We start from the raw sequence: 8,196 nt of genomic DNA, 5'->3' as shown, positions 1-8,196 counted from the left end.
AGTGAAAGAGAGTAAAGCTGGCTGTTCTGTCCTCCTTATGTGTGAAGGTACATAGCTTGACAGACAGCTAAACCTTTCCTAGCAATCAATTGACAATGGAGTAACGTCCAACTTAGTCTTTATTGCAAGGTTATATATCAGGTAAAACAGTGATGCTACCGTAAGCTTAGATGTAGAGGATGGATCAGGACCCTACCAGACCGTGTGGATACCTCTGTAATGGTGGCTGTGAATGACTGCAATGTGCAGGGCTGATGATGTCACTAGAGTTCATTGGCTACAAGTAATGGAAGCTGAAGTGGGTCAAACTTCTAGTGTGAAGAGCTGCAGTGTATGTAAACGGCCACTAGATGGTGCAGTTACACAATAAACAGAATTATACATTATAAAGCATACTAGCTGTGCATAAAACAAACTGCTGAAGGCATGACACTCCCCACCTGGTATCTAAAGGATACCACATTAGTCACCTCTGGATAAAGCAACAAAATCAGTTCAGTAACGGGCCTGAGGAAGAGTTTAGGCTCATGTTGCCTGCAGACTTTGGCTTCCACCTTTCTGATCTTCCTATCTTCACTTGGGAACACCTTAGTTATCCGTCCCAAAGGCCAGTCATTTCTTCTTGACTGAGAGTCTTTGACAAGGACAACATTGCCAACCTCCATGTTGGGTTTGCCGGTTTGCCATTTATTCCGGACATGTAGTGTAGAGATGCATTTGTTTCCTCCATTTATTCCAGATGGCATCTCCCATATCGACCCTGGGAGGAGGCAGTCACGTCAGGAGCTGGGAGTTAAACTGTAGCAGCACCCATCATCAAAATAGGAGCTAGCACGATACCCGGCCCCCATCTGAGAAGGTCTGTTGTACCATTTCTTTATGATGTCTGCAATACCTATTTGAGACGACGGATGGGATATTTTATATATGGTCATTGTACCATCTATTTAGACATTGCAAAAAGTGTTATTGTATATATCTTGGGATAAACACTTGAAAATGTGTCATTAGATTTTTTGAATTACTGAAATTGAGACCCCCTGAAGAGCCCTTGAATGGGTGAAACGTGTTGGGCCACTTGCTTTGTGCAACAATTATCCATGTTGTGGCAGTATCGTCTATATGTTAATTGTTTACACTAGACTATCACTGTTAGGGTGTTATAGGGAAAGGAGGGAAGGTACGTGGACAGGGATCCCCACCATCAGGGCGACCCCTGGGCAGAGGTAAAAGAGAGTGTGTATTAGGGAAATATTTCCCAAACCAACCATCTACCTTCCTATTCACATTATACACTTTGTAAGTCTGTATTTTTGGTATGTCATAACCGTGGCGGATGCTATCATACAATAAGATTAGCCGGCTGGAGGCCTGCACCCTGTGTATGACATCAAGCCACCATTAAGGGGCATCTATTTTAAGCATTAATAATAAAAATATATATTTTTAAAAAGGGTCTGTAAACTAACTTTAGAGAGAAAGCATCTGCTAAGGTCTGCACTCTTCTCCACTGACACTTGTACAAGTCTTTAGTACTAAATTCACCAGAGGAGCTGATGCTGTACCGACCTTTTGGGTAAGAAGAGTGGAAGGGGTGAGCAAGAAAGGATTCTCTGGATCGTTGCATATTGAAGTCAAAGGTCTGGAGTTTATGATCGCCACTACTTCAGCCATAAAAGTTGAGAGGGTGAGCCTTGAAGTTCCCAGCTGTAGAAAGACAGAATCAAGGATCCGGCGGGCTATGCCAATCATACGTTCCCAAGAGCCTCCCATGTGAGAGGAATGTGGGGGGTTGAATGTCCATTTACAGCCTTGGTCAGCAAGATATCTCCCTACATGGTCATTGTCAATGTTTGAGGGAATATGCAGTTCTTTGCAGGCTCCAACGAAGTTGGTAACCCTATCAGAGCGGATAAGTTTAACTAGGCCTCTAATGGAAATAAAACATCAGAGCATTTATAAAGTTGGATGTATCTAAAGACTCGATAACTTCCATATGCACAGCCCTGATACTCATGCATGTAAATATGACTGCCCAGCGTTTACTGTTTGCATGGCCTCCTCAAGTGTGTCGTGTGGTGACAGACCAGTGGCCAAATAAGTCAAGACTAACATTAGTAAAGGGGGGTTCTGTACCAAGTCTGTCAGCAGGGAGGTTAGCCATCGTCTGTGACTGAAACATACCATGTAGTTTTTGGCAAGTGACACATTTGAAAATAAGACAACTCACAAGCCTTTTTGCTCCCATTTTTCAGAATCCAGCAGTACGTAAAGCTCCTTCAGTGAACAAACGTCCCTGGTGTTTAGTCTTCTCATGGTAGTGTTGCACAAGTAGAGAAGCAATATGATTGTTTGTGAGTATTATGGGATTACATTCATTATTCTTGAGTTTCGCATTCAAAATACATCCCCAACTCTCAACAGTCCATTAGCATCTATAAAGGGGTCAAGTCTCTTGAGGGAACTGTCTTTAGGAACACTCTTTTGATTTCGGAGGAGTTCAAATTCTTGAGCATAAACCTCTTGTTGGATACAACGGATAATAACGTCTCTGGCCTGTGTGAGCTCATCCACTGTATGGGCCTTATGACAGTAATGCCAACCTTTGCAGTGTTCTGATCCTGTAGGTGTGGCTCTAAAGGATCTAGCTATGTGAATCAAACCAACTATAGCTCTGTTCAGTGATTTCCACGTAGAAATCATTTGGATCCAAGCTCTCTGTTAGAAACGTTTGTGGTAAGTACAGAAACGTGAGGACGAATCTCTGCATCAACATTTGGTTCTAGCAGCTCAAATGTGTCTCTCAAGAGTGTCAAGTACAGGTTTGCAGAGGAATGGTGGCCCTGTGAGCCACATAGTATCTTTAAGGTGGGCTGCTGGAACAGCTCTTGTAGCATGGTCTGCTGGGTTGAGGTCAGTTGGTACATAGCGCCACTGGGTAGGCTGTGTTGACCTCCTAATTCTTTGAACTCTGTTATGAACTTAGACATAAAATCTCCTAGTCTTATTGTAAATGTAGCTCAACACTACTTTGCTGTCTGTATGAAATACTGTACTATCAAGTTTTATATCTATTTCTGACACAATAAGGTCTGCTTGTTCTACTGCTAGAACAGCAGCACAAAGTTCCAGTCTTGGTATGGTAAGCTCAGGACTTGGTGCCAGCTTTGCCTTGCTCATTGCAAAGCCAATTTGGACTTGACCTTTAATGTCTATAGTTTTAAGGTAAGCGACTGCAGCAATTGCTTTCACTGAAGCATCAAAAAATATGCACAGCTGTCTGGACTGAACCTATGCAGGAGAGAAGTGGGCATATGGCCTATATATACGCAAGTTAGATAATGTCGATAGAGAGTCTCTCCATGTTATCCATAGTGCCTCTTTTTCTGAGGCGAATCCCAATCACATGAATCTGTGGTTAACTCTGAGCAGGGTCTTACCTTGGATGGTCACAGGGGCTGCAAATCCAAGTGGATCATACAGACCGTTAATGGTGGATAAGACTCCACGTCGTGTGAAGGGTTTTTGTTCTCGGTCGACCTGAAAGGTAAAGGTGTCAGACTTGAGATCCCAGCTAAGCCCTAGGCTGCACTGCATGGGTATTGGGCCTGTCGCCAAGTCTAGATCTTTCAAATCACTGGCATGATCTTGAGTAGCAAAGGCTTCCATAACAACTTTGCTGTTTGAAGCTATCTTATGCAGTCTGAGGTTTGAAGAGGAAAGCATACTTTGAGTCCTTTTGAGTAGACTGATTGCATCCTCTGGTGAGGGAAGAGACTTTAAGCCATCATCTACATAGAAGTCTCTTTCAACAAACTTCTGAACGTCCTCCCCATAGTCTTTTTCAACTTCTTGGGCGGAAAGTCTGAGTCCATAAATAGCGACTGCAGGAGATGCACTGTTGCCGAAAACATGCACCTTCATGCAATATTCTATGATGTCTTGGGTAGGGTCATTGTCCTTGAACCAAAAGAATCTTAAGAAGTTCATGTGCTCTTCTTTAACTAGGAAACAATAGAACATTTGTTTTATGTTGGCAACTACAGCAATGGATTCTTTACAGATTTTGATGAGAACACCGAGAAGTGTGTTGTTGAGGTCTGGTCCTGTCAAAAGAACATCATTGAAAGAGACTCCTTCATATTGTGAACTAGAGTCAAATACTACTCGGATTTGTCTTGGCTTCTTAGGGTGGTAAACGCCAAAGATTGGTAGGTACCAGCATTCTTCCTTTTCCTTTAGGGGTGGAGCTACTTCTGCATGACTGTTCTCCAATATCTTGTTCATGAATAAGAAAAAATGTTCCATCATCTCTGGTCTTTTCTAAAAGTTGCATTTGAGTGAACAGAAGCGTTTAAAGGCCTAAACCCTGTTGTTGGGAAGATGGCATCTGTGTTTTGAAAGGCAGTGGTGCCACCCAGGTGTTCGTTTTATCCTTGAGGAATCCTTGCTCCATTATGTTTAAGAAGGACTCATCTTCAATAGAGGGAGCTATCTTGTGGTCTTCCTTTGTCCTCTGGACCAAGTGGTCTTGGTCTCCACCACAAGAATGATTCTGGATTTCTATAAAATCAGGATATAGCACACTTGCCGGCTTCTCTCTTACAAGGAATCTGTTAGGACAAGGCTGAAAGAGGGATGGACGACCGTTCTCTAAGGTATTCATGTAAAGAGAATTCACCGTGGATGGCTTGTGAACATTTCCTAGGCAGACATCACCTATAATGACCCACCCGAGGTCAAGCTTCTGAGCATATGGAGAACTGTGATGACCGTTTATTTGTTTTCTCACCTTGTGGACTCTTATGATATCTCTTCCGAGTAGAAGTACTAATTGGGCCTCTGGTTCGAGTTCAGGTACGAGATGCTCTATGGATTTCAGATGACCATGATGTAATGCTGCCTCAGGTGTAGGAATTTCTTCTCTGCTGTTTGGCATCCAATTGCATTCGATCAAGGTAAGGTATAGGCAGGGATGCTTCACCATTAGTGATGTCCCAAATTATTCGCCGGCGAACATGGCTTGTTCGCGTTCACCGCGGCGGGGGCGAACATATGCAATGTTCGATCCGCCCCCTATACATCATCATTGAGCAAACTTTGACCCTGTACCTCACAGTTAGCAGACACATTCCAGCCAATCAGCAGCAGACCCTCCCACCTCCTGGACAGCATCCATTTTAGATTCATTCGGAAGCTGCATTCTTAGTGAGAGGAGGGACAGTGCTGCTGCTGCTGATTTAATAGGGAAAGCGTTAGCTAGGGCAGTGTTCTGTGTCCACAGACTCATCTGCTGTAAGGACAGCGTCCTGACAGCACCCCAAAAAGCCCTTTCTAGGGCTGGTACATCAGTCTGCTTTTTTTTTATATATACAGTACAGACCAAAAGTTTGGACACACCTTCTCATTCAAAGAGTTTTCTTTATTTTCATGACTATGAAAATTGTAGATTCACACTGAAGGCATCAAAACTATGAATTAACACATGTGGAATTATATACTTAACAAACAAGTGTGAAACAACTGAAAATATGTCATATTCTAGGTTCTTCAAAGTAGCCACCTTTTGCTTTGATTACTGCTTTGCACACTCTTGACATTCTCTTGATGAGCTTTTTCACTTCACAGGTTTTCACTTCACAGGTGTGCCCTGTCAGGTTTAATAAGTGGGATTTCTTGCCTTATAAATGGGGTTACGACCATCAGTTGCGTTGAGGAGAAGTCAGGTGGATACACAGCTGATAGTCCTACTGAATAGACTGTTAGAATTTGTATTATGGCAAGAAAAAAGCAGCTAAGTAAAGAAAAACGAGTGGCCATCATTACTTTAAGAAATGAAGGTCAGTCAGTCAGCCGAAAAATTGGGAAAATTTAAAAGTATTTGACCATGAAGGAGAGTGATGGGGTGCTGCTCCAGATGACCTGGCCTCCACAGTCACCAGACCTGAACCCAATCGAGATGGTTTGGGGTGAGCTGGACCGCAGAGTGAAGGCAAAAGGGCCAACAAGTGCTAAGCATCTCTGGGAACTCCTTCAAGACTGTTGGAAGACCATTTCAGGGGACTACCTCTTGAAGCTCATCAAGAGAATGCCAAGAGTGTGCAAAGCAGTAATCAAAGCAAAAGGTGGCTACTTTGAAGAACCTAGAATATGACATATTTTCAGTTGTTTCACACTTGTTTGTTATGTATATAATTTCACATGTGTTAATTCATAGTTTTGATGCCTTCATAGTCATGAAAATAAAGAAAACTCTTTGAATGAGAAGGTGTGTCCAAACTTTTGGTCTGTACTGTATATATATATATATATTGCAGTTGCCTGCCCGTGTGTGACAGGCTGCAGGCCCACAGACTGTACTGCGTGCACACCACTCATATAGGGTGTCACAGTACCTTGCAGATAAAAAAAAGTCAATTTATTATTATTTTTTTTTAGATAATCGCAGTTGGCAGACAGTGAGAGGCTGCAGGCTCACAGACTGTACTGTGTGCACTCCATTCATACAGGGTGTCACAATACCTTGCAGATAAAACTAAAGTCAATTAATTTTTTCTCTGTAATAAATATAATCGCAGTTGCAAGCCAGTGAGTGTCTGGCCCACAGACTGTACTGTGGCCACTGGCCAGGCCACCACTCATACCGTTACAGGGTGTCACAATACCTTCCAGATAAAACTAAAGTCAATTTATTTTTTCTCTGTGATATAATCGCAGTTGCAAGCCAGTGAGTGTCTGGCCCACACAGACTGTACTGTGGCCACTGGCCAGGCCACCACTCATACCATTACAGGGTGTCACAATACCTTGCAGATAAAACTAAAGGAAAATTAATTTTTTTCTCTGTGATATAATCGCAGTTGCAAGCCAGTGTGTGTCAGGCCCACACAGACTGTACTGTGCCCACTGCCCACCACTTATATAGGGTGGCTCAGTACCTTGCACGCATAGTACCACTTATCTAAAAAAAAATGACAGGCAAAGGCAGGCCACCCGGCAGGGGTCGTCATGGTCGGAGTGCTGTGATTTCCACTGGCCCTGGAATAATGCCCAGTGTTCAGAGGCCACGTACCCTGAACCCGAAAAATTCTGAGGACATAGTTGACTGGCTTACACAGGACACCCAATCTTCAACAGCTTCCGCTAAGAACCTTGACGCACCATCCTCCTCCAGCTCAGCTTCGGTCACCTGCTCTCAAGTTACCACTCTCCCGCCCGCCGCCACCACCACCACTACCCCCACAGCCACCACAGCCGCTTCACTTGATCCGTCAGAGGAGTTATTTACACATCAGTTGGATGAAATTAGTGATGCACAACCATTATTGCCAGAGGATGCAGATAACAGGGATATGTCTCAGTCAGGCAGGATTACAAACATGGACGTACAGTGTGATGATGATGATGATGTTGTACCCGCTGCTGCTTCCTTTGCTGAGGTGTCAGATACAAGTGAAGTGGTTGATGATGACGATGTGTCCGTAGATGCCACGTGGGTGCCTACTCGAAGAGAAGAAGAAGAGGGGGAAAGTTCAGAAGAGGAGACAGAGAGAAGGAGGAGACGAGTTGGAAGCAGGGGGAGGTCGTCGCAAGGAGCTAGTGGCAGAGTCAGACAGCACGTATCGGCACCCGGTGTCAGCCAGACAGCACGCCAATCAAAGCATGCTGTTGCCACCACCAGAATGCCGTCATTGCAAAGCTCAGCAGTGTAGCATTTTTTGTGTGTGTCTGCCTCTGATAATAGCAATGCCATTTGCAACCTGTGCCAAAAGAAACTGAGTCGTAGGAAGTCCAACACCCACCTCGGTACAACTGCTTTGCGAAGGCACATGATTTCACATCACAAACGCCAATGGGATCAACACATGAGTACAAGCAGCACACAAACTCAAAGCTACCATCCTCCTCCTGGTCCAGCATCTTCAGCCATGTCAACCACTGCTGTCCTTCTTGCCCCCTCTCAACCACCCGCCACTCCGCCTCTCACCTTCAGCAGTTCCATCTCATCTGCCCACAGTCAGGTGTCTGTCAAGGAAATGTTTGAGCTTAAGAAGCCAATGTCACAGAGTCACCCCCTTGCCCGGCGTCTGACAGCTGGCTTGACGGAACTCTTAGCCCGCCAGTAGAGTTGAGCGAACACCTGGATGTTCGGGTTCGAGAAGTTCGGCCGAACTTCACGGAAATGTTCGGGTTCGG

The sequence above is a fragment of the Bufo bufo genome, chromosome 2 (assembly GCF_905171765.1).
Source record: "Bufo bufo chromosome 2, aBufBuf1.1, whole genome shotgun sequence".
Taxonomy (NCBI): Eukaryota; Metazoa; Chordata; class Amphibia; order Anura; family Bufonidae; genus Bufo; species Bufo bufo.
Note: the sequence above shows the minus strand (reverse complement) of the source record.